Source organism: Rhipicephalus sanguineus, chromosome 5, assembly GCF_013339695.2.
Source record: "Rhipicephalus sanguineus isolate Rsan-2018 chromosome 5, BIME_Rsan_1.4, whole genome shotgun sequence".
NCBI classification, from domain to species: Eukaryota; Metazoa; Arthropoda; class Arachnida; order Ixodida; family Ixodidae; genus Rhipicephalus; species Rhipicephalus sanguineus.
This window is the reverse complement of record NC_051180.1, coordinates 184,715,614-184,742,408: the sequence shown is the minus strand read 5'-3', so window position 1 is coordinate 184,742,408 and position 26,795 is coordinate 184,715,614. Positions and strand designations below refer to the sequence as shown.

Below are 26,795 nucleotides of genomic sequence, written 5' to 3'. Positions count from 1 at the left end.
AATACTTCGCATTTAATTATTGTAAAGCGAGCGCTGCGTGGCGGCCTGTCATACGCTCTTTCAGTTTGTGCCGCACTCGTCTCTCTCCATTTGGGACTTCCTCGTCTGTTGTGTATACAGCGTGGCCAAGATCCACCTCGGCTGCATCAAAACAGCAAAGGCTGCAGCTGTATTCGCTCGTTGTGGTTGGCTGGTTGTTACCTTGTCAGAAAATGGTGAGACATTATGCCATCTGTCAGCTTCAGTTCACTTTAAACTGAAGAAAACTGCGTGTCATCGTTTCCGTGACTCGCGTACGACCTGCTTTCGAGAGCATTCGCCGACGGTGGACAAGGTCGCAGGTTCGGTTTCCAGCTGCCGCAGTTTTATGATGGCGAAATGCGACAACGCTGCTCTGTCGTGCTTCCTGTGAGGAAGGGTCAAAATGAATTCGGAGCGTCGCGGTCTGGGCAGTTTTGATACGTTAAATAATTTCCACAGTTTCCGGGCATTCCCTCTTGGGAATGCCCGTGGAATGTCCAGCTTTCATCGCTATTCGAGATGCGGGCTTCGTGTTCATGCGAAAGAAATATATTGCTCAACAGTGTTACTCAAGCTTCCTGCTTTGGCGCCGCCATTCGTGCGGCCTGCTGGTCGTGCCACTACACCCTCTGTCTCGGGCGATGCGTCGTCAGCGGAGCAGCTCCTTTCTGGACTGTGGCCCGGGTGTATACAAAGGCTGACGGCGCTGCCTCGGCAGTGCATTTTTGGGCGGTCACGCTTATTCACGACCCTCCAGAGGGGTTATGGCGTCGGAATGCTTTGTTGAAAAGGTGTACAGATACCTGTGACATTGGCTCGTGCGGAACCAGGCGGTCCGGCGCCGCCCTGGGGGGTCCGAGAGACGCGTGCATCTTGCAGTCGCCGAGGGGGCGGACTGGGAACGTTGCAAATCTTCCCCCGACGTGTGGTGACACTTTGTTCGTTCGGCCTATGTATTAGTGCACTGCTGCGAATCCGGCCTTCTCGCGCTTTTTTTAACCCAGCCTATTGGCGGATCAGAGGGACGCCATTTTACCCTATCTCGGGAACAGAGATGGCGCTCCTAAAAGCGGCTCCAGAAAGGAGGGAACACCTCTCGATATTGTCAGACATTTACGCTCGTCCACTTTGCCGTCCAGTCCAACGGCAAAAAAAAGGAATCATCACGACTGTCGCGAACTAAGTACCGGGTAACTCGGAACAGTAGCGCAAAGAATCACACGGACGGCGACGGGTAAAGACGGGACACAGCGCTATCCCTGTCGCCGTCCGTGTGGTTCTTTGCGCCACTGTTCCGAGTTGTGCAGTACCAACTATAGCCCATCAGTCTGTCAAATACCGGAGCACAGGTTTTCTTTCGAGAGACGCTTGCACCGGCAAAGCAGTTGTCGAGCATCGCACGGGGTGTTCGTTTTTGCGCTGTTTTCTTTCTCACCCGCAGCGTTATGCCGCGTCTATTTCAGTGTCCGCCGAGAGCGCTGAAACGCGCCGCCCCCCGAAGTCGAGCACGTCGTATACACCGCGTCCGCCATGATGATGGTCTCCGGACCACACACCGCGCCGTTGCTAATTGGGATCGATCGGACCCCACGCATCCGTCTCCCCTCCGGAGCAACTGCGGCGGCGACGTGTCGCGGGGCCCTTCGGCTGCACCGAGCGCGCTCGTGTGGGGGGCCCCCCGAAGACGCCACGCAAGCCGCCTGCACGCATCACATTTTACGGCGAAGCCCAACTAGCCTATGCTGCCGTTCTCTCACGGCGAAGCTGTCTTTGCGGACCTGCAGGGGCAGCCTCGTGAGGGGGGGTCACGTGATGAGAGGAGGTGTAACTCAAGTCCTTGGCGAGGCGGGGTTGGAACCCGCGTCCTCACGGTCCGAAGACGAGTGTCATATCGCCACAGGGCTACGCACCCACGCGTGCACAACATGCATTTATGGGAATCACGTGAATGCTCTCGCAGCGTATCACGCGTGTCATTCATCCTCCGACGTTGTCATGTTCGCTGAGCGGCCGTGGTACGCCCGGAACGCCGAGCGCTAGCGACGGCGCTGCCGGTTGTTTCGCCTGGGCCAACACGAGCGTACGAGAGAGAACTTTTATTTTCAAAACCCAAGTCCGGGTGCGAGTTCTAGGGTGAGGTTTCACTGACCCCTCCTAAGATGGTTTGTGTATGGCCCACGAAGAGGTTGTTTTGACCAGGTTCGCAACCCAGGCCTCCCATGCAAGTATGTTAGAGCGGAGTGAATGGCGTGGAGAGACGCTTATCACGAGCCAGCTAGGGGGTGCATAAAATACCAAGTGAGAACTTTGCCGAAACTTGGGAGGATAACGCCTGCCGAAAGGGACGATAGATTCGCTGTGGCTGGCTGTTTTTTTTTTTTTTTTTTTCGAATATGCAACGACGGCGGCGCAGCAGGGGCTTCCTCCCGCGAGCGTTTCGATGTTCACGTGGCTCCGGCCCTCTCATCGCTTCCGTGCAAAGGTCGGCAGGGTTGCCCCAGGGGCACTCCGTCGTCGATGTGGGACTGCACCGGTGCTCGCCCCTCGAGAGCAGCAGCGCATCCTCTGACGGGTTCGACGACCTCTGTAAGGGGCGTCGCCTGTACTTTTAATAATTGAAAAGTGCGCATTGTGTGGAGAGCGTGCGCTGCTCCAGTGGCCCACTTTGGGCGCCCTTTTGTTTCTCCCCTCTCCGCGGCGAGGAGGAGTTTTTTCTTTCTCGGTCGGCGGCGGTGGTGGTGGTCAGCTCGTCGGCCCCCTTATCTGGCGGCCGGGTCGATCGCGTCCCGAAAGTGGTCCGCCGCGCTCTCCTTTTCTGCGCCGTGCGGTTCGTTGGCCGACGTCTGAATGACCCTGCTGCTGCCGCCGCCGTGCCGGACTCGCGCCGCGTGGTGTGTGACGCCTGTGCGCGCCCGCTCATTCCGTTCTCGTGCGTCGGCTGAGCCTTCCCATGGTCTGCCTATGGACACTGCTCAGAGGTGAGTGCCAGAGCGTGGCTCTCGCTTTTCGTTCCAATATTTCGACGTCGTCCACCGCGCCCTGCTCGTGTGCCTGTGGCTCTACGACTCGAGCGCTGGGAACTCCTCCTCCTCCGAACGGGTCGACGACCTCCCACGTATTCGGGTGCGAATGAGCTGACGCCGCGGTGATGAATGAAACCCGGCCGGTCTCGTGGTCGCTTGACCGTCTGATGGACGGCGCGTGATCGGCTCCTTGTTGTGCGAGTGGGCGTTGACCTGTGGGCCAGCTGTCCATTACCGCTGGCGTCCGTGGTGCGTGTTCCACTTGTGCTCGTCACCACTTCGTTCTGCCGTTGGTGTCAAGCGACCCTTGTGACCGCGCTCGAATAGTGCCGATGGTTTCGCAAATTCCAGTCGCGGTGTGTACTTGCGACCTGGAAACTGTTTCGGTAGCACGATTCTGTGGCGCTCTCACGGGAATTAATAGGAAAGAGAGTCGCGCGGCATTCGTGGTTGGGTGCACGTGGTACCGATTGTAGAAACGGGGTGACCCAGTTGTCAACCCTTTTTGGTCTCGATGGCTCCCTGGCACATGGAGCGCGCGCTCATAAACAACAGTGGCACTCAGTTGTTGGAGAGGTGTACTTGCACTAATGTGCGCGTGCTTACGAAACAGACCGCTGTCCCACGCGTTGTACACTGCAGGTGCTTGAGGGATAGCGACGGCTGTCGACGCAGCAGTGAATACAGGGGACGAGCTATGAACGCCGTGTTTCCGATGTCGTGTCCTGCCCAATCGCTGCTGCTTTTGAGATGGTGCTAAAGTCTCGCTCTTCCACGTCGTTGCGAGCAAGGGGTGGTCCTTCATTACTGTTCAACGTGTAGACGATCCCGCGTATCTGTCAACCGGCGGAAGACATCCACTGCATGCTGGAGCGGTGATCAGGCGAATGCAGTTTCGCCGCCTTCTCGTGGCGTCATGAGGTTTTCGACAGAGCGTTCGAAAGGAGCCCAAAACCCGAACAGAAAATGTTTGGAAATCCGTGGCGTAATTATGCCGACCTAAACGTTTTGAATTTAAATATCATGATATGTGTGCCTGTGGCGAAGAAGCGCATTGTAAACGAAACACGAATAATGTAGAGTTGGTGACAAACACGGCGCCATTGAACACGTGGGAGAGTCACTCATCACGTAGCGCATCAAAATTACAACTAAGTAAAACGCGATAACCATGCACACTCGGTGGCGCGCCTCCAGATAGCCGACGGCCTATCGACACACACGCTCTTCGTTAGACAAAAAAATCCTCTTCGGCCTCGAATGCCACCTTGCTTTTGTACTTGAGAAGTACGCCGGTGTCATTAAATAAAAGCTAGGGCGTATGGTTGGCCTTTCATCCTCCGTGGCTTAGCAGGTGGTGGCGCGGGTTCGATTCCCGGCCACGGTGGCTGCATTTCGAGACGCCGGGACCCCCGCGTGTACTTAATCCCCCGTTACGGCGTGTTTCATAGTCATGTCGTGGTTTTTTCACAAGAATCACGGCATATGGTTAGCATTTCAAAGGTGCTTTGTAGTTGGTCAAACAGCGTACTTCCCGCGTGACAGGGGAATGTCGTGAATGGCAGCTGCGTTACAAGCAACGACCATTACCTTTTCACTGTGCAGCAGCTCAGACCTTGGCCAGCTTGTTTTTCCAGCAAACAAAGAACGAACGGAGTGCCTACTTTTTTTTTTTTTTAAAGGCGATGCTTCTCCCGCTTGTATGACCAACATAGCGATTCGTGCTGTTCATAGTGTCCATTTAAGCAGGCTAGGATTTCGTTTCGGGGCGTGTACGAGACGTAATACGCAGCTCGCTCACTTGTCATTAGAACCACTCGAAATGGGCGGCGAAGGAGAAGCCTTTGCCGTGGGAGGAAAGCTGGGAAAGACGATGTCGCCTTGAAATGCCATCGACTGGGCGGCTTCTTCCGAATGACACGCGCCATTCTTCGATAGATATTTCTGTGCTGTAATTGACGAAAAGTCACTTGCAGCAGCTGGGCTAGTTGGTACTCCATATTAAATCGGCAGCAATCAAAGGCGGAGACAAGAGCATACTTTGCAACCAAACATAATACAATATATATATATATATATATATATATATATATTCGGTTTTAGGTTCAAAGGAAAAGTTTGAATCCGGAATAAGCGCCGTCAGTCTACGTGAACATTGACGCATACCTCGGGGGACAGTATACGTGTGTCAGGAAGCTATCAATCGCTTTTGAGAATTTGCTCAATGTGAGCTAGGCTCTGTGGGCATTGTATACTTGCTGGAAATGCTGAACAAAGACCTGCGCCTACGAAGGGGCGCAATTATGTTGACATTTTGGGAAGAACATAAAGAGCGGCTACCCCAACTATATGGACCCTGAACTGTAAGTGACCCTTGGTGTGCCAGCCGCAAAGCCAGCTTGGAGAAAGCGTTCTGGGCATTGCAGTTTGTTTTATCAAAACAGCGGTATCGCAGAGTACGTTCGATGACGTGCTGCTTCTGAGATCATGCTCACTCCCTTGACGCAAAGCATTCAACCTTCTCAGAGAATTTGTATTTCACTTACGAGGAAAAATCAATATTTTTATCCTTACCTTGCTTTGAAACTTCTCGCATGCAAATTGAAACCGTTGCGAACCATATTATTTTTCGTTCCGGAACAGAAACGGAACGGAACTTTTTTTCAATGAGACGAAACTAAAACCAGAGCAGAAATGCACTTCGTTCCGACACCCTGCTCAGAGACTATTTCACGAACGGCACGTCAACTTTTGTGTGTTTTAGCGGAAAAGAACATTGGTAAAGCCATTTTTCTTTCTTTCCAACACACTGAGCCAATCCTGGTAGGTTTGGCTCAGTGTGTTGTGACGCTATATATATATATCTGTACGCAGGTCGCATGTGAGACGAGGGGGGGATCGGACGTTGGCATAGGCAGCCAGCGGCTGTTCCACCACTCTCTTTGTTTTCGGTGCTGACGGCAGCTTAGGCAAATGGGACATGCGGAAGTAATGCATTGCTTCCATGAACATGGGATAGCGGTGGCTTTGAAGTTGCATTTCGATCGCTGGGAATCGATCGATACGCATGCACTGACATCTTGCTTCCTGCCGTCTGTGGTTTACGTGCACTTTTAGTTAGAAAGAACGCCCGTTTTCTTCACCTCATGGACGAGTAGCGTAACAGTTGGGAGTCGCGCGAGGTCCGTGGTAGGTGGCACTGCCTAATTGCGGCATTTTTCTTCTCTGTGTTTTATTTGAGGCCAGACCACGTCATAAACGACCTTTATGGTGTGGTTAGGCAAGGAAATGTTTCGCGTACAATAGTTGAAAGGGTCATAAAGGTAGTTGTTTACTGGATTACGTAGAGTCACAACGACTACAAGAGACGCAGCAGACATTGGCCGAGTGATCCATAGCGCTGGTGCGATGATTCGGTCTCTTACGGACATCGCATGCATGCCGTTTAATAAGCTAATCACCGCGGCTCGCCCAAGTCAGAAAGGCCGCCATTTACCAATCGAATGACAGAGCGCTATGACAGAGAAACTCCCGTGTGCGTGCAGTGCTCGCCTTCTCTCTTTCAGTGGTGTAGGGTATTGCAAACCGGACGATCTTCTTGCTTTCCCTCTCTCAGCTTCGTAATTGTAATCAGTCACTTGACGCGTACAAACCTGGTCATCTTATAAGACCTGGGCGCCGAACGGCTTTTCTCGACCTTACAAGAGGCTGGTGGGCCGTCCAAAGTAGTGCGCATCTTTAGGAGCGTCATTAATTCGAAATACGTCAGCCGGTTGTGTAGCGCATCTAGAAAGAGCCTGCAGGATACAAAAATGGGGGCGATGAGGCTATGCTTCAAACCGCACATATGCTTCGCGCACCGTGCAAATGCGCAGAGCACGTGCATAGAACACTCCCTCCCGGCGAACGTGTAGCGACCGCCATCTTGTCACCTCCGAGTGGCTTCAGACTTGGCGTTATCCCGCATCCGGACTCTTTCTGTAGAAAGCGGGCTCCGATATCGGCCGTCGGCTCGAACCTCGGACAGAAACTCTGAGACGAACGTGCCGCGGCCAAGCTGTCGCCGCGCTGCCGGGTGGTGGCATATACGGTCGACGGCACCGCTCTCCGGGTTTATTGCCCCCGACCGCCGGGGATGTCTCTCTCTCTCCGCCAGGTCGGGGCATGCGCCGATGCTTCCCTTCCTCCTCCTCGCCGCGCGGGCTTTGGCCTCGGCGCCTTCTTCGTTTAGGCCGAATGGCACTTGTCGCACGTTTTCTTTTTTTTTTTTTTTCTTGCACTGCGGAATCCCGTGCGCAAATAGCGTTTACCAGATTCTCGTAATCAGCTGTGGCGTAGAGCGAGGACATTCTCACTAAGAGGAAGAAGGCACGTTACTTGCGTAGTTAAATTAACCCTCTCATGCACGAATAAATAGTGCGCGCTAGAAAAAAAATTTTTTTTGTTCAGCTATTGATAAGCACAGTCCAAACTAGAATAAAAAATTGTTTCCACATTTTGACAGCCCATATTAAAATTAATGTGATGTGTCCCCATACGAGGACACCATGCAGCTACGCTACAAACATACTTCACTGGGGCCTCATTTGCACTCGAAGAAATTCGTTGGAAAAGGAATATATAATGAAGTATGAACGCAGAATCGAAGGAAACGAGAAACAAATGGATAAGGACGACGATAACAATTTCTTGAAAAGACTCGTTCGTTCTTTCGTGACAACAACAAAAACACCGACCACGTGAAATAGATACCGCACTACAAGCTTGACAGCTGAAACTACCACTTTTGCAGCGATATTCCTTGCTGTCTCTGTGCAATTCAACTAGGTTATGCGGAAAGATTTGAAACATTCGGGACATGTTGGTACATTACACTGACCGCAGAACTACCTGTGCTTGGGGCCACAAAACGCACTGCGGCAAATCTAGGCTCGGTGTTGTTCGGGAAGTGATCGCCGCCATGCAGAGACCTCTTCTTTTTTTTTCTTTTTTAACAGGAAGCTGAGATTTGCTAGGACGTCCCCGTCGCTTGCGTTCTTGCGCTACTTCACCGCGATGCACGACAGCTTTGGCTACCCCGGGTGGCTGCGGAACTCGAGTGGTTAAAATTGTCTTCTTCTTTCGGTCACTCCCGCAGAATGCACGCGCTCACAACATTCGCGTCGAGGAGGCGGTCCTTGGGGCGCCCCTCCTGTTTCGAATGCCATCCTGTATCGGGATACCCGCCACGGTGGTCTCGTGTGTGTGCTGCTCGATTGCTGACCCCGCGGGATCGAATCGCGGCCGCATTAATGCTCGAGTCCCGTGTGCTTAGATTTAGGTGCACGTTAAAGAACCCCAGGTGGTCGAAATTTCCGGAGCCCTCCACTACGGCGTCTCTCATAATCGTATCGTGGTTTTGGGATGTTAAACCCCAACAATTATTATTCTCATTATCCTGTATCTGGCCAAGCTTCGGCAACGTGTGTGTCGAAACTTTAGTGATCATTCAATTTCGTTTCACTGAATATGACTTTCCAAGTCACTGGCTACAATTTGCGTGCCGCACTTGGTGTAAATGTTAATAAACGAGCACTCGTTAATTATTAAAAGGTTGTCTTCTCGCGCAAATAGCGTCCGCGTTGGACCACGTCTTTACGCACGGCTGGCTGTCGTCTCGCATTGATCGGTCGGTTGCCAACATTTCACCGCTTGACCCTCGCTCGGTGCCTTCGTGCGGGTCACTCACCGGCTTCGATTCGGGCCGGAGCGAGCTAGACTCCTTGGTTATCCTGAACCCATCTGGACTTTCTCTGCTGAAGGGTAGTAAATCACCGTATGGGCACTCTTCCCTCAGGGAGAGGGGGTCACTGATGAAAACGACAGTTGATGATGGATCGATGACTCGTTGATGCTCGCGCCAATATGGGTCACCGCACCGCCGGAACCTCGCATTCGTCGCAACGACGGCGTTGATGGCAGTGGTCGACTGCATAGTATCGATATAACGGCCGCTACATGGGGCGCTTCCGTCATCTGCTGGGAAGTGATTTTTTTTTTTTTTTAATGAAGGTGTCTGGGAGCGGTTAGCGTGCGTCCCGTATTTGATAGCGATCGTTATCCGCGTTGCGCCTACAATGTCGAAGGCGTGAACAGCGCATGCGTGGTGATCACCCGTAGTGGCCTGCAGGTGGCGCGACTTTTATCTCGCTGGCCTCCCCGTAGAGGGGGCCGCGGCTGCTTCCTGTCTTGCGTCGCGCCCTCACGCCGGATGTCGGCGAGGCCGGGCATCGCCTGGCCTGCTCTCACCACCGCCTTTCGTGCCAAGGTGTGTCCAGCTCGTTGCCAAGTGCTACAGGACCGCGAGCGGTGTCTGTGCTTGAGGAGCCTTCCAGCGGCTATCGTTCGTTACCCTCTCTCCCGCGCCCGGCACCCTGCCCTGTTCGGTGCTGCCTCCTAGTGGGAGGCATTGGCCTCCCGCGAGGGTGTAACGATCCCGTTCGTGGAGAGGAGGGCCCCTGCTCCGGCAGCCGTCTTGACTTCGCCAGTGGAGTGACATACCCATAGGGCCAATGGGGACGTTTTTCCGCTTCCGGCGACGGTGGCGGTTCCTGGGCTGGGCGGTAGTTGACTGGATTTTGGATTTCTGCTGGAGGCGAGCCAATCCGAAAGGAAAAAATCCAATATGGCCGCGTCCGTTTGCGGTCGCTTCCTCGCTCGTGGTGCCGCCGGCCCCGCGGCCGCGACGTCGGTTCGAGCGTTTGCGCACTAATTGCTTCTGCACTGTCTTCTCTCTTTATTGCCGATGTACGTACGTAATGTGTGTAGTTGTTTTTCTGCTTCGTTGTAGCCTCTGTGGTAGCATGGCGAATGGTGGCGAGCGGCGCCGTCGCAGCTGCATAGCAGCCGCTTTCGGCGCTCGCTCGAGAAGCAAAAAGCGCATATAACTTTCTTCACATGACATTTTATTGAAGGAAACGTAAATTGCTGCACGTTTAGGCAATATTTGGGCTATAATATCGGTAACAATAACAAAAGGAAACGAAAAAGATTCGAAATACTGCTGTGGTAAAACCTGAATACAGGAATGCGTACATCGAGCACGCGTACAATATAAATAGGATACGAAAACGCATAATACAGCATAATACAATCACATAAGCAGGGTAAGCATATAAAGTGCTGCATCAGCGTAAATAAGTGTACACATACGAGTTGTACAGATTATGACTAGCAGCATGAAGCGAAACAATCCCGCGCATTGAAATATATCATAACAAAACAAGTTGTTCGAATGGTTGGTGCATACTGTGCAAAAGATAATGACGCAACGCAAGCCGAAGAAAACAAGGGGTATAGGAAAAACACCCTTTCCTGTACTTTTTTTTTTATTGCCCTGCGTTGTGTCACTCCCTTTTGCACATACACACACACACATACTTTTGCATATATGTACACAGAAAGTGCACCTAACAGTCATAGCCTTTGGCTCATGTAGACGAACCCATGGAGCATAAGTAGATCAATGTCATAATATGTTGTGACTGATGCTGCAGTGCTACAGCATATTATTTTGTAAAAGCAGTGAGACAAATCTACCATTTGGCTCAGCTATCCCTGATCATGTTTTCCTCCAGGTAAATGTGTTGTAGGCAAGCTCACGTGATGTGAACAGGACACAGCATGCTTTAATTTTCAAGTAATAAAGGGAGAAGAACGCAACAAAGAGTGGTCTAGACTCAGTTGCAGAGGTGACCTTTGAAATTTGTGGAAACATTGTGGTTGTGACTGGTGCATAACAGGAATGATCACAGGTCATTAGTCAAGTTCGAAGTTGTGCGAAATACTTAAGGTAACATGAAATATACACGAAGATAAGCATCTTATCAAAGAAATAAGTAGAGTAAAGTGCAAAGTTGAACGCAGCTTCCCTATTATTTTTCTACCAGGTATCATGTTGGATCCATCACAATGTCAGAAGATTTTCTGAGCAGTACTTAAATTGCAGATGGGGAACGCTGCACAGTTTCATCATAATGTGTCACTAACTAGAACTGCATCGCTTGTCATTCGTTCGTTCAGGAAGTGGAATGTCGGAGTTTGCAGAGTTTAGTTAAACAAGAAACACAGTTGCTCTACACAAACAGTACGTTGCGAATAGTTTCAGTGAGTATGGATGCATGCTTCTATTTCAAACTAACATGCATGTCAACCGAGTCGCAGCTTCTGCACAAACCCCTCTGGAATCCTCACAGAGCTGAGCACTTCATCAATGTATCTTTTATGCCTGTGAATAGCTGACACCATCAGTTCTTTGCAGTGGCACAACAGTCATGACCAGAGGTTTGTAATTGAAAAGTGACAGAGCCCCTGGGTGCTGAAAATCTTTTGGACTTGGTGAGCACCTGAATTCATGCATGCTTCAAACTTCGTGGCCCGTCGCAGTGGTCTAGTGGTTACGGTGCTCAACTGCTGGCCCGAACGTAGTGGGATTGAATCCCGGCTGCATATCAATGGATGCAATATGCTTGAGGCCCATCTGCCTAGATTTAGGTGCACGTTAAAAAAACGCCAGGTGCTCAAAATATCTGAAGTGCTCCACTACTGCATGCCTCATATTCGTATCATGGTTTTTGGACATAAAACCTCCACATTTTTTATTAATCAACCTATTTTTGCAACGTTCATTGTGAATTAATCACACTGTTACTGTTTGTAAAGACTGCTTCAGTGTAAAACGAGTCGTCAGTATTATATAAATTTTGGCATTTTTTGGGAGGCTGGATGTTTGATTGCCTTCCAAACCATGTCAAGCAAATAGAAAGAAAGCAGAACGAGCAGGGTTTTCCACTGCATTTTGGGAAGTGTTGTCATTTCCCAATACCACGATGGAAGAATACTTAGGTGAAAGGACGGCGCACTCTCTGCACTCTGACGCGATGAACGAACAGCGTTCTAGTAACTCGGCGCGACGAGAGAGGGCGCGCGAGATTGTGGACCGACCTTCGCCGCCTGTTCGCCGTGCGCGCGTTTTAGCTGCTGACTCTTTCGCGGAGAAGTGCGTTAATATTTGCTTTGTTTGTGTGTATTATGGTCAGCCCAAAGCTTTATGCCGTTGCACGATGGTGAAGTGCTTTGTGCCTCTCTGCAACAGCGGCTACAAGTCGTGTGACACGAAGTATTCCCTTTTCAAACCTCCGAATAATGAAGCGGGACTGGAAGCGTGGAGGCGGGCGATACCGCGCAAAGACAGAGTGCTCCAGAAGAATGACCGTGTGTGTGAGCGACATTTTGCACCACATTTCATTCTCAGGACTTGGAGTGCTGAAGTTGACGGCCGGGTGCTCATGTCGGGTACGAGAAGGGCGGGTCTCGCGAAAGGTGCGGTGCCGACTATTTTCGACGGGGCTCCAAAATACTTGTCGAAGAAAGTAAAGAGCCCTCGGAAGCCGGTACGGCGACAGTCTCGTGCTGTTGCTCCCCGCTGTACTGTTTCGAAGTCTAGGAGCTCCTGCGAAGGTGAATCGGTGCGTTCTGGCGGTGCTGACGGAGCACCAACGACTGATCGCGCTGCAACAAGCGTTGTCGACGGTTGCGGCTGTGAAGTGGAGAATACGGTCGCAGACCCAAACAAGACCCCGTTCGAGATTTTATTCAACTCTGCTCCTAGCATGTGCCTTCCTGGACCATCGTGGGCAGCTCACCGAATCGACAACGAGGGAATCAAGGACGTTCTATTCAATGACGCTTGCATTCGGCACAGTGGTGCGTCCAGTGCCGTGTTTACGAAGAAGACACTGCACGTAAAACGGGACATGTCTGTTCAAGCATATGTTTTGGGTAAGCCAGTTGAATGCAGCACTGTTGGGATCAATTCATTTGCCAGTTCAGTTTCCGAAGTAGATGCAATGTTAACTGCTGTTGATAACGTGAGTGTTTGTTGTGGAGGGCCTAGTTTGGACAGTTTTCCTACCGTGCTTCCGGAGTGTGCCTCTGTCGATTGCCAAGGAAAATGGAGGCACAATAAGTGCCCATTAGTGACAACTGGAGGTGGTATATGCAGGCCATGCAGTGGTCTCTCAGACACTCTTAGGATACATGCTGAGCGACAAGCTATGAGGATTAAACAGAAGCGCCCTTTGAAACGCATACGATTGCCACCACTCCGCAGAATTACATTGCCTGCGCAGCATGAAAGACTCGATGCCTTGCGCTTTTCCAGAGCTGCGCTGCAACGCTCGCGAGCGAGGCTTTTGAAGCGCAACAAGCTTTTGACGAAACAGCTTGAGGAGAGCAAGAAGGAAATGATGAAAATACAAGATGAAGATGTCGCAGAGAAGTTGCAAGCTCTTGATATGCCACCAGCTCAGCTACTTCTTCTAAAGGAATGTATTTCTGCTGCCAAGTGCACGGCAAAAACAAACAGAAGATACACAGACGATTGGCTTCTACTGTGCCTTCTTCTAAATATACGAAGCCCTGCTACGTATTCCTTCTTGCGAGGCAATAACATATTACCCCTTCCTTGTGTATCCACAATTAGGAAGTACATTAGTATGGTTGGCCTCAAATGTGGATTTGATGAGGATTTTTTTAAAGCTTTTAAGGTGAAAGTCTCCAAGAAAACGTCTTTCCAAAAGAGGGGAATGCTCATTTTTGATGAGATACATGTCAGAAAAGAGATGACTGTCTGCTCTCAAACGATGACCTATGCTGGCCTTGTTGATAACGGAGAGCAGGGTGTTCAAAGCAATGAGCTTGCTGATCATGGTCTCGTATTTGCCTTTTCTCCTTTTGGTGAGAGCTACTTGCAGCCAGTAGCTGTTTTTGCTTCGAAAGGACCAACAAAAAGCACTCTTCTTGCACAGCTACTCCTCCAGTGCATTGTGCACTTAGAGCATGCTGGCATTTTTGTTGATGGAATAGTGTGCGACGGTGCTTCAACCAACCGGGCTATGTGGAAACAGCTCGGGATCAGTGGTGCATTGGGGAATGTTGTTAATGCATTTGAGCATCCACTTGACGTGTCTAGAAAAGTGTATGTCCTATCAGATGTTCCTCATCTGTTTAAGTGCATTCGGAATCGCCTTTACGAGAAAAAAATTTTGAAAAGACAAGGCCGATTTATAAAGTGGTCGTGCTACGACGCCTTGTATGTGGCAGACACGAAACATGCTGCCGACCTCAGAGTATGCCCAAAGTTGACGTACAACCATGTTAACCCGTCAAATATGTTGAAAATGAGAGTGAAGCTTGCCACCCAACTTTTCAGCAATTCTGTCGCAAAAGGAATACAGTTTTATGCACGCAGAGGTGAAACTCGGCTTTGTAATGCAGAGGCAACGGTCGAGTTTACCCTTTTTCTTAATAACCTATTTGATGCCCTCAACCGCCGCTTCCCACGAGAAGGTCTCACTCTTGGATGCAAGGGCTTCTTAGTCATTGAGAGTGCCTCCAAGTGGCTCGACGAGTGGGAACAAGAAGTTGTTAATGGGGACATTCCGAAGGACTTTTTTCTGACCCCGTCAACTGCAGAGGGACTGCGAGTTACATTGAAATCCGTTCTAGAGCTGTCCCGTTACCTGTTGACGGAATGCAATTTCAAGTATGTCCTCACCTCTAAAATGAACCAGGACCCCTTAGAATGCTTTTTTGGTATAATAAGGCAGGCAGGAGGCCAGAACGAACATCCTACATTTCCAACATTTTTGCAGCTCTATCGGATGCTGTCTCTGTATTCTTTGCTGAGGCCCCCACAGTTTGGTAACTGTACAGCCGCTGAAAGCAGCCAGTCTGCTTTTGTGACTTTGGCCGACATTAGAGGCATATACAAGAGTTCAGCTGCAGAACGGCCAAAAAAGTTGGAAGAGCTGAGAAATAAGCTGGATGGCCTGATCAGCCAAGGAAACTGGGAATGTGAAGATGTGTTCGATCACGATTATTCTGATGCAACTGTGGTCGACTGCATTATCTATTATATCACCGGATTTGTGACGAGGAAGCTGGCCAATAAGACATCGTGTGTCGTTTGTAAGGAAGCACTCAAAGGACACCGAGGCTTCTCAAAAGCAGCTGAAGCGGAACTTGTGAACTGCAAGACCAAAGGAAGACTGACGCATCCCAATGCACACCTTTTCCAGCTTTTTAGAAACATTGAGGAAGAGTTTGCAAAATATGCAGACCAGAGGGATGTGTATGATAAGACGACAGATGCTGTACTGGCACATTTTGAGTTTACTTTCCCCTGCAATTTCCACAAGGAAGATATATTGGCCAAGTTGCTTCATTACTACGTTTGTTTGCGCATGCGCCAATACTGCAAGCAGTTAAGGGCCAAGAACGAGAAGAAAAGCCAGGATTTGCGAAAACTGTCAAAGCTTGTTTGATTTCGTACCTCTGGAAGTAATTGTGAACAATTTTAGCATTGTATTTTTCTTGTATTTACATTGTATTTCTCTGGAAACTTGTGTGAACGACTGCTTTGTAATTCATTGAGTCAAATGAATCGCTTTCTATTGAATGTTTTGAGCGTTTTGATGGACAATGCACGGTCAAATAAATAATTGCAGCCTCATGTACTTATCTTCAGACGCGGAAAACAAGTTCTAGTGAAGATGTTTAGCCCAAGACTGTGCATATCTTCCTGGTGGTTATGCAAAACAGCTGGCGCATCATTTTCTTTATCATTCGACATGTGGTCACTAAACTGCTTGCCGCCATACTCGCAAGAAAGTTCATTAGGTGGACATAGTGAAGGTAAGGGCGGTGGAAACACCTTGTTAAAATGGGCGGAGCCTCGGTGATGCTTTCGATTGTTTTCATTAGGACGGACACGAAAATTACAAAGCATTTTCGGGGATTCGTCGCCACACCACGTTTAACGTAAATTAAACGGAAGCGCTTACTGTAGCTACGAACTATCGCGCTCAGAATTTTGAAGGTCACAAGCGATCAGTAATCCAGTCGCCTGAAATGTGTCAGGTTATGAGGAGTCTGCCGTGCTCTGGCTACCTCTAGCCACGCAACTAGACGCGGTGTGACAGCAACGCAGCAAAAGATACTGGAAAATATCAGCACAAGAGCCAGCGCGGAAACTCGTTCGCCCGCCCTCCGCGCTCAGGCGCGACCACGGCGCGACACCGGAGCAGCCGCAGCGCTGAGGGCCACAGTTCGGCGCGCCACCGGCGGCGCGTTTTGAAAGCAGAGCGTTGCTGTGGCAGGGCTGGCGGCGTCGTTCGCTCACCTAAGTATTCTTCCATCGTGCCCAATACTAAAGCAATCCAGAACCTCTGGTTGTAATACTCATGCTGATAGGGGCACACAAGGCTTCAAAAAAAAAGTTAGTCTGTTAAACTTGTATAATACAAAAGTAACGCAGCAGGAGCAAAAGTAGTCAATGCATTACATACAACCACAGCAGAATTATAAATACACATATATAAATATATACCTACATAAAATATACATATATACATAAAAATACGTACATATACACATAAAAAAAGAAATAGTGCAACACATCTAAAAAATGGATAGGAAATGGGTGCAGAAGGCTGCACTAGAAATCCAATTTACATAATCATGTTCTAGAAAGGCACAGGATAAATTTAGCCTGCTACTTTACGTTATTGCTGGCAGAAGCACTGTGCCTTGACTTTGTTTCTCGTGTGTTTTTGTTTACAAATGTAATGTGCCAATGTAGCCTTGTGCGGCAGAATAGTAAGAAATTTCTCAGTGCAGCCAACTGAACAGAAAATAGCTTGCCGGATTGGCATCCTTTCCACCAAATTTTTGCACACATTGGAAAAATGTGCACAATAGTTGATTTCATGTCTGGAGGCTGAATCTAATTCCTTTATGTAATTCAGACATGATTCAGAGGTTACTGCAATGGAACCGAGGAGTTTCTCGGGTACACCACTTTCCTTGAGTAGTGCAAAGAATTGGTGTCGTCCATGGAGAGAGCCTCCATCCACTTCAAGGAGTGTTCTCTCACATATGCACTCACTAGTCCTCAGTTCAAGAAAGCTGTTCACAAGAGTACCAGCGACATGGTACACAACATTTTCATAAACCATGTCGGTCGCATCTTGTGAAGATGCCTGCACATCAGATGAATCAGAGGCCTGCTGCGTGCTGTGGCCTGTGGTTGGTGTGCTGCTATAGTTGACAACAATGCAGATGCACTCTCCAAGTTGTTGAGGAAAGCAATTGTTGTCACCTCACAGTTTCCTTGAGAAAGCTTGAAGAGCTTGCCAATCCAAATATGTTTTAGAGCTGCCACGAATTGGTACACATTTGGTGTCTCATTGCAGCCATGTTTTTGACAAATGATTCCAAAAAAGTTTTCTAGGGGATCTTGCTGCAATCAACGTGTGAAAAGATGAGTGAAATCAAAGTCCTCTTTTAAACCAGTCCACAGCAACAACAAGGCTTTGATTCTAATCTGCCAACCTTTAACAGTGCGCGGCTGCTTGTCCCGAGGACTACCAAAGTGCCATTGGGCAATCCAACTGATGCATGACTCAAGGGAAGCACGGTGTTCCGACCCATCAATCATTGCATACCGCAACTTATCATCCTGATTTTTTGGGGTCGAACTGTTCTGGCTGTCAAAAATCTTATCCATTCTTTCTGTGAACAGAGCTGTAAATTTAGCATCAAGAGGAAGCTCTTGAATGGCAATGAGAGTGGGGAGTGCTACAGAGACAGATTCACTGAATACTTGTGTGGCATACTTCACTCTTATGTCAGCCACGGCCGCTGGATGAAAAAGCGCACTTTTTATCCAGCGGCCGTGTGTCAGCAAAGGGCATCTTGTAGATATGTTGCTCTTTGAGCTTCCTTAGCAATCTTTCTTTTTTAGATGTTCAGTTGGTGTGTTAGAGGCGTGATTTGCGAGTATTTTTGTAAAAGGTTTCAATGTACGCCCAGTCAACAACCTCGGAGCCAATCGTGAGCTTGTGTTTTCTCAAATTATTCCGCGTGCATTTTATCAGGTGTGGGATGTCAAACATGAAGTATAGTTTGCAGTTGTTGACAGTAAAACATGGTTCATGAAGAGAATGGATCAGCATTCTTGACAGGCTGACATTGTTTGACCCTTGATCGTAGATGACCACTTTTACCAAAAGACCTTTTTTTTTCAAGCTGCATAATTACATCTAATAGCAGCTTGTGCATTGCAAGAGCTGACGTTGCATTGCGGGACACTGCAAAGGCTACTGGCTGCATCCAAATTCTCGATATGCCAGACACAGCCATTAGAATGGCTGCATTTGGCACACGAGAAGTCCTTGTGTTTCCATCATATGTGTAGCCAATCACTATATCTTTTGATTGATCGTACATCAAATGTCTTTTCAAGGCTATTTAATCGAATAAAAGACAGCATGCTTTGTCTAGCAGAGGCCAAGCTTTAATGATTGATTCTATTGCATCCATGGCACCTGGAATGATACCAGGTGTCATTGGGATGTCTGCCAGCCAGCACCTGAGTGTCCGCACATGTGGCAAGTGAAGCATTTCTCTGAGGAAGCGTGAATTGAGAGTGAATTGTTTCATCCATTTGGACCAATGTTTTTTTTTTGGGGGGAATGTACCAAGCCTGATTCGTGCTTTAAGCAGTTCAAAAAAGGTCCTTTGACAAATCCGGTTCAAACTTGTTTAAAACCTCCTGCTGCGTTACTCGCCTCGCCTCGTCCCTTTTTTTCATCTGACCGACTGCCTTGCGGTACCTTTCACTTCGTGAGTGAAGTGTTAGCAGCTTCTTTTTGGTGCGAAGGGTGTGCACAGAGCTGCGTTTTCTTCGCCCACTTTCTTGGCGTTTCTTGCATCTGCTCCGCGCTGCTGCCCTCCTTGGAAAATTGGAGGCCGCTCGGACTAGGCTCAGCTGAAAAAAAAAGACATGGAAGAATGCGAAGGTATAGGCTTTCATCAGTCTTGTAGAGAAAAAAAAAATCACGATTAAGCTCTCAGGGCGCAATCACAGGGCTACTAATATACGGACCACTATGTGCTGCCATGCCATTTTTCATTGGAAGCAATGTGTATTCTGCGACTGAGACAGGAATCATAATTGATTTATACATTCCAAGCATTTTATCTTCAAAGAATCATCCATGATTAACGAAATATCACAAAGCATTGCAAAAATGAACATTTCATGAAATGCTGAACAGAGGCAATGACATTTACAAAGTGGAGGATTTTGAATTATTCATCTCATAAATAGCTATCTGGGATGCATAAGCCACATTTACATGAATGCACACCTTGATTGTGCATCATATTTCGCTGGCCTATCTCGCAGAGCTACTCTCATCACAACAAATCGGACAGCACAATTTTCAGTGTGAACCATGTAGGTCCAACTGCACCCACCTTATATTTGAAATATAAATAATTGCGTGAACTAAATCACGGGTTGCAGGCCCTGAACTATATGCATGGTTTTGTCAACATTATAGGTTGTGACAATATTACACAGGCTTAGGTGTCCATATCTACCAGGAAAACATCAAGACTACTGGTCCATACTTCCTTATGCAGATACAGGATGTGTACTTTGCAATAATTCTCTCTCTCACTTTTTGCACTTACCATCACTTGGTGAAACCTGTGACGGTGGTGTGGGCCTTCTTGTGGTTGTGCTTGGCGAAGCGGCTGTTGAAAAAGAAATAAATATGCTATAAAAGGCTGGCAAGCAGGTATTTTAATACCCTCACTTTGCATTGCACGTGTGAATACTGAACAACAGACTTATGGAGCAATTTTCACATGTGCCTGAGGAAAACTACTCAGTGTTTTCATCTCTATGGAATGAGCTCAACAAAGAAAGCACTGAGTCTATGCATTGATGTAGAAAAAGAAAAGATATCTATACCACGCAACAAAGTTTTCTTGCAGGGAGGTTGGTTTGTTGTGAACTCATACCGAACTCCACAAACACTAGAGGAGCAAGGACGGAAACAGGACAGAGTACAAACTATTTATACTGTGAGATGCCAAAAGCCATTTTCGCTGCTCTATCTCCCTGTTTCTTCATTTTGCGTTTGTGCAGCATGCTATCAGTTCATCCATACCATGTAAACAGTGCACTCAGACATTTTTACTGGAAAGCATGCAAAATGCTTCTCTATGAGTGCAAGCAAACAACATTTTTTTTCCCCTAGAGTACATTTCCTGCATTTAAGGTTTACGTACAGCAATTGTTCTCATAGCACTGGTAATTGAAAAACAGCTGTGGCATTTCTACCTACTGTTCTAATTTCAGAGAACAATCTGCTCGAGTGTGCAGGTGTAGAATACAAAATAGTACCGCTCTTTGTTTTTATTTTTTGCAAGCTATTCGTGCAGTATTACAGTGGCACCACCAACCAAATATTCTGTACCCTTTAATTCCAAGCAGAAATGTGAAACAGATCCTTGTTCGGTACACCTACCTTCCACACTAGGGGGCAGTCTCAGCAGCAGGGACGGCAACTCGCTTGCAGTAAACTGGTTGTCTGCAATTAAAGTACTCGAACTTAGTCACCCTACGGTGAAAAAACAGCTGGTAGAGTAAATACACTTGCAAGCTTTTAAAGGCATGGCACTAAGCTTAATAAATGTGCTTGCTTTTAATCTCCACTAAATTATAATTACAGATAATTACATATATCCCGACAATATTCTCTGAATTAAAACTTGATATATGAAACACAACTCGATCGAGTTCTTGTTTTTCCACTGCTTTTGCGAGTCGAAACGATATTGAAAGCTTATAAGGAATTATGGTGTGTAAACGCCTAGCGCAAACAGCGCATTGAAAAAAATATACAAAAAAGTGAAAGGGTGGCGGTGGGGATGGGTCCAGATTAGAGAGGGAAAAAAAAAGTGGCCCCGCGCGATAAGCGCGGCCTGTTTCATGAACATCCAAAACCGAGCTTGGCCATGCCTTCGCCCGTTGGAAGCATCACGAGGGAGTAATGAAGAGATAAGCGAAACTGTTTCCGGTAGCTTCCCGAGAGCGAAAAGGGGCAGGTGGGTATCACGCTTGGTTCAAGGTCCCCCGTCGAGCAGCGCGGCAAGGTACGCCGAAGGGAAGGAATGCGGACAATTTACGGCGACAAAAATCCGAGCAGGCGGTCGGTGTGTAAACAGACACACAGATGAGGAACGCGGTGGTTTTCACTTGTGCAACACCGCAGCACACATTCGAATCTGAGGGCAGTGTCCCGAGTTCGCTACTGGGGCCTCCGCAATAACTTTGCGAGCGATACTTTCGTCGGCTGCGAGCACCACCCATAAACTACACGGACATGATGTATACGCACGCATTAAAGCGCTTAAAAAAACAGCTGCAGCGAGCACAACAACTATCCCACTCCGTTAATGTTACTAGCACGCATAAGTTAAAGTAACACGTAACAAAACACCCTGAAGACACGGTTGCATGACACGGTAATCCGAACTGGTTAGATTTCATGAGATAGTAGAGGTAACGTCAGGCAGTGAGGCACGCACATATATACTAACGTGAGCAACCATAACTAGCGAACAGCTCCGCTTTTGAGAGGTGACGCGCGTCGAGCCACAAACTGCAGCCCGCCCACTAATTTTAACTTATTATCGTAACCATTTCTCAAACAGATAGCTGCAGCAACGAATGGCAGCAAGAAAATTCGCTGTTCATTCAGCAGTTTCAAATCATAACGGTCAACGACAGTCAAATCAAAACTTTGCGAACATCTTGGGAAATATATAATAGTGAAAGTATAAATACCTGTGGTCAGCAGGGATTCTGAAGAAGTGTTCGCCTTCATTCCCCGAGGAATCGCACCACTTCACGCCGCAATAAAGGTGCGACATCGCTGCTCCTCGCTGCGGTGGTAAAGTTTGCGTTTCTATGCGCTCTCGTGCTTGCGCGTCGTCTGCTTGTGCGCTGCGCAGGCGTGATGGCGGCGGTACCTAGCGGAGCCACGCACAGTCATGTTTACAAAACTTCTTTAAAACTTTGCCTTGTAATACTCGTGGCTGGTTATAGTTTAATGCAGAAGCACGTTTTTATTTACTACTGTGTACTACCGTGGCCGCGTTATTTTATTTTAATTAGGCTTACTGAGGCCTTCAATCCCCGCCCGTACCAGGTTCGCTGCGATCGTTTCGACGGTAGCGACGCCCCATGGCTCGGACGCCAAACTGCCATCATGCCTCGGGCCTGACTTCGCTTGACCACTGGGTTCAAGGACCATCGTGAGGGTGGCCCCTCCACGACACCCGAATGTGGACGCGTTTTCCTTGCCCGTTGATGTCGTGTTTCGGGGCGCCCTTTGTGACCACTCCTTTGGGCACAGCGTGGGATATAATTTGCGGAGACCGCGAGATTTCTCCAACCCTCATTCACCGTGGCGACGCACGTAACAAGAGATGTCGTTGCTTTCCAAGGTGTGCTTCATGCGCGAATAATAAAGGGGCGCCTCATGTACAATGCGGGAACACGGCGTATGGCAGGTATGTTATGGGACAGCACTTCTGCGTCCCAGCCGGGTGGCAGCATAAAGACTCACTCGAAGCGTTCAGCAGGGAAAGATCGCGACCTGCCTCGGCTCTAATTTATTGGAAATGGGAAAAGACAAAAAATACCGTTGGCAACGTTCGATTCGTATGTAGATACCTGCTTGCTTTCACAACGACACACACGTGACAAAATATCGGAATATTGGCGCGAGACAAGCGATGACCTTGCGTACGCCGGATTGATTACATTTATACGGCAATATATTTCTGCGTACGGGAGCAGTTATCCTCGACCTTCGGCGCCCGTCGACTCTGATCGGACGACTGCCGCTCCGCGCGATGTTCGTTCAGAGGAAGGAGGCCACGATGATGTGCAAATCGACCTCCGCCGCCACTGGCGAGCGGCGCCACTGTCGCGACGTTGGGGAGGAGGCGCTGGCGACGCTTCCGCAGCAGCGATGGCGGCGGCCGCGCGCGGAGCCAGCGGCAGGGCGTCAGTTGACGGGTGGTTCGAGTGAGTCGGTGCAGAGGATTGCGCGCGTCGGCGCGTTGCTCGCTCGCATGTGTCCGTGCCGCCGGTTGAGTGGGAAACGGTGTGTGCTCCGTTTGTGCCTGTGTTGGTGCTTCGATTGAGAGCAAAGTGGCTGTCACGTTTGCCCAGAGATGGGGACGCCAGCTGGCAAGGACTGGCTCGTGCCGTGAGTACAGCGATTTCACAGTGCCCGCCGATGTGTTCCGGGAGCCGCGCTCTGGCTTCGTAGACGCGGTAGAGGTGCTCGTATTTTACGGCCCCACTTATTTGCTGCGTCTGGCCGTCCTTTGTTCGCCGTGCGGCTAACATTGGTCGTCCAGCGAGACCTTACCACGTCGCGCAACTCTTTTTCTTTGTCTCTGCTGGTGCGTTCAGTGCCGTGGGCGCGACCCTCCGGTCAACCGCTTCGCCGTTCGGGTGGCGCGCGATATCTTAGCACGCGCAGTATCCACACGCTGCCCGCGTTTCCGCGAGCTCGGCCATGTTTTCCCGCAGGTGTTGGCCGCGCGCGTTAATTTTTTTTCGTTCCCCGTGGCTGCCCCTAAGAGATAAGCCATCCAGCGTGAATCGAGCGGAAGCCGTTGGTCCCGAGGCAGCTCTAGAAGTACTGTTGAACCGCTTTGCGCGAGGCACTACATTGTTAGAGATCACGGAGCCACTTCTGCTCAATATTACAAGCCCAACGAGGCGCTCCGAGTCCGGTGACCGAAACACAATGGTGATCGTGTCCTTATGGGGTGCCCATTGTGATCCAGAGACACGCAGTTAACAATGCTTCTTGTGGCCTCTTTTTATTCCTGCTTATGAGCTGATGTTGGCAAACTATATTCTGGGCACTGCCTCGAAATGAGGCAATATCGACCGAGGAACCCATCGCTTGTCTTTCAGGTGCCGCGCCCTCCGAGCTCTTTTTGACGTTTTGATGACGGATGGTCACATTCACGCGTTTTGACCCGCTCTTCAGCTATATATCGGCATTCTTGTGCGTCACACGATTTGCTAGTGGCATTCCTCGATGCCTATCGCGCCGGAAATCAAATTGTCAACTGATAACCTAGGTGATTCTGGCCACGTTTACTTTTTCTTTTTTTTAGCTTTAGGTACACCGGGTTGTTTTCATCGTCTTCATGCTGCAAGGTGCAGCCGAGGGCGCTCCTAACTTCCTCGCGCGCGGAGCTTGTTCAAAAGGAGACTCGTAGCCTGACAGCGACTGTTTTTACAACTACGGTTAAAACCAGATCTAACAGAACCCGATTTAACCAAGTTCTCAGTCTAACGAAGAAAGTTCTATTCCCCAGCTGGTATCCATTGGGTTCAGCGTTGTCATCGACCCGAATTAACCAAGTTGGAAGCGGTGATTTCTTTCTAATTTTGGCATATATATACGAGTTTTTCTCCGAGCGTGCACTGTAACGTTATCGCGTTGAAACGCCCCGCTACTCTATAGTCAATACCGTACTCTCATTTTGTCAAGGCTGCACGCCGCGCACATGCACGGCACAACGGACTCAACAGTCCGATGGCGCTGTGGGCGGCGGTGGTTTATTTTCCTTGTAAATACTATCGCGTTAACACTACGGTGGTTGCGCTTTCGTTGTTTCGTGGTTTATGCGACGACAGGTGATCCTCTCCCGACAACTATCTTTAGCATTGCTCTGTCTTTTCGGCTAAGATGCAACCTTGTGCCCGCCCGATCTAAAGGGTGTAGCCACAAATCATGAGCTCTCTTTCTCAATCTGCTCGCACAATCGCTACATTCGTTCACCTTTCGTTCACGCTACATGCGTGACCAGGCTTCGTACGTCCTCCCTCGCGGAGTCATCGCAAGCTTTTGGGTGTCGCTACTTACACTTCGAGTTCGATGGACAGAAGTCTCGATATTACGAACATCCCGATTTAACGAAACAATTCGAGCGTGGTCATGATATCGTTAAATCGAGTTTGGGCCCTACAGTGACGCATATAATTTGAAAGCCCGCTCGACCTCAAAGGAGTACTGGCACCAAAATTTTGCATCTTGTTTTTTTCTGTTGCAATAAATAGTTAACGACCCTCTTATCACGGCGGCTGGAAAGCTGGTTTGCTCGAGCGTGCGGCCGTTTATTTGGAGACGGTTTTATAGCGCCCAGTCCGCAGTTTCGGTTTCCCAGAGTGGTTTTCATGTAAACATAGCTGGCTACACGTGAGCACACACAATCGCGGGCACATGAGCACCGCGTTGACAACTCTTTTCAACGAAGGCTTGGCTGCTGCTACAATGCCCTCTGAGACGTTGTAAATACGCGTACCCACCCCAATCAGCCTTTGTACTCCCGTGCAAGTCTGCTCCTTCTTTCCGTTGAAAAAGTCTGCTATGAGAGAGCGCCCGCAACGATCGTGGCAGCCACGACAAACTCGTGACGCAGGTGGCGGCTGGTTGTTTACGCGAAAACCAAAGGCGCGTGGAGTGGGGCGACGCGCACTTTAAGCTTGATTTTAAATATGTTCGAGGCATCCGTCGATACTGTTTCGTAGATGGTGCGTGTGTGTCCACCACACAAATCTATCCCACAGCTTATCTCGAAATTCCAGCTCGCACATCGGTGTGACGTGCTGCGCGATGACCTCCTCCTCCTCCCGGACGATGAGAAGGGCACTTCCTTCGGCGAGATTTCCTGTTCTCGGCACCGCGTGGTCGTCCTTCGTCGACTGCGGCGGGGTTATTACACCGACTGACTCGCTCTTCCGTTGCATTCACTGCTGCTGTTTTATGGGGCAGGCCGATCCGCATTGCACTTGATAACCAATATGAACCGCTCGCTCTCTGCGCCGCCCTGGTGGTGTAATTTAGCAATGAGCTTATCTGCAACAATCGCGAGGGGACTCAAAACACAACCGACAAAATTGCTTTCGATGATTGCCATCTCTTGGTGTGTCGTTGTCGCATTTACGTTGTGATAAAGCGATAACATGAATACGTAGGGAAAAAAAATACTGCCGGCACGTGCCACTCGCCGGGAAGTGTTTCGATTGAAACGATTCGTCGTGTTACCGTGACGCAGGCATTCATTCAAGCTTTGCCAACGCCTCACGGGACGAGACAGCATCGGCCTATAGCACTGGTGTAATCACTGAAGAAGAGACAAGCCCTGCGATGTCCCGTTTCGGAAGCCATGTACTGTCGTTGCCCCAATCCCGACGCAGCTCTAGAAATGTTAAACCGCTTTGCGCGAGGACCGGTTGTAGACCGGCGTCAGAGACCTGCATCGAAATTAAATTTGTTAGTCAGAAAATTTTGCACGAATGATGCCACTTAATTGCTGCTTCTTTCGGTGCAAGTTATGCGAGGTTCAGTCCATTGCAACGCGAAAGGCCTGCAGAGAAGTATTCGTATATGTTACAATGTAGTCCCGCGTGCACGGCATTTCGGATGAAGTAGGACAGCGTTTGTTCCCGCTCGCTCCAACGAATACGGTGTATGATCGCGTAGTCTTCGCGGTCGCATGGACGTTGCGAGACTCTTAAAATGAAGTTTTCAGTGGCGTTTAACTAACCGCTTGACGTATATAACCAAAGTGTGGCGTAATCCTTGGTGCCCCATGTGTTTTGTCTTGTGTATCGATACGCTCGTCGTTCCACTAAAGTTTTGCCGACCCCGTCTCCGCCTCGAGGGACATTTGTATCATATCAGCGCGTGTGCACTTTCTTATGCGCACACAGCACCCTTGGTGCTATCAAAGCACACACCCCCTTGTACCCTT

The 26,795-nt window shown here is 49.2% G+C and overlaps 1 protein-coding gene across 4 annotated transcripts in view; it reads left to right on the top strand.

Annotated features, from left to right (window-relative positions):
• LOC119394510 (protein roadkill) overlaps positions 1–26,795 on the top strand; it is a 253,116-nt gene that overhangs the window by 195,148 nt on the left and 31,173 nt on the right. The window contains exon 1 of one of the 4 annotated variants that reach the window (XM_037661824.2): positions 23,081–23,221. The exons of the other annotated variants lie outside the window; for them this stretch is intronic. The gene's annotated coding sequence lies outside the window, so the exon portion shown is untranslated. Of the gene's footprint in view, positions 1–23,080; positions 23,222–26,795 lie in introns of those variants that run through there. 4 annotated transcript variants of the gene reach the window in all.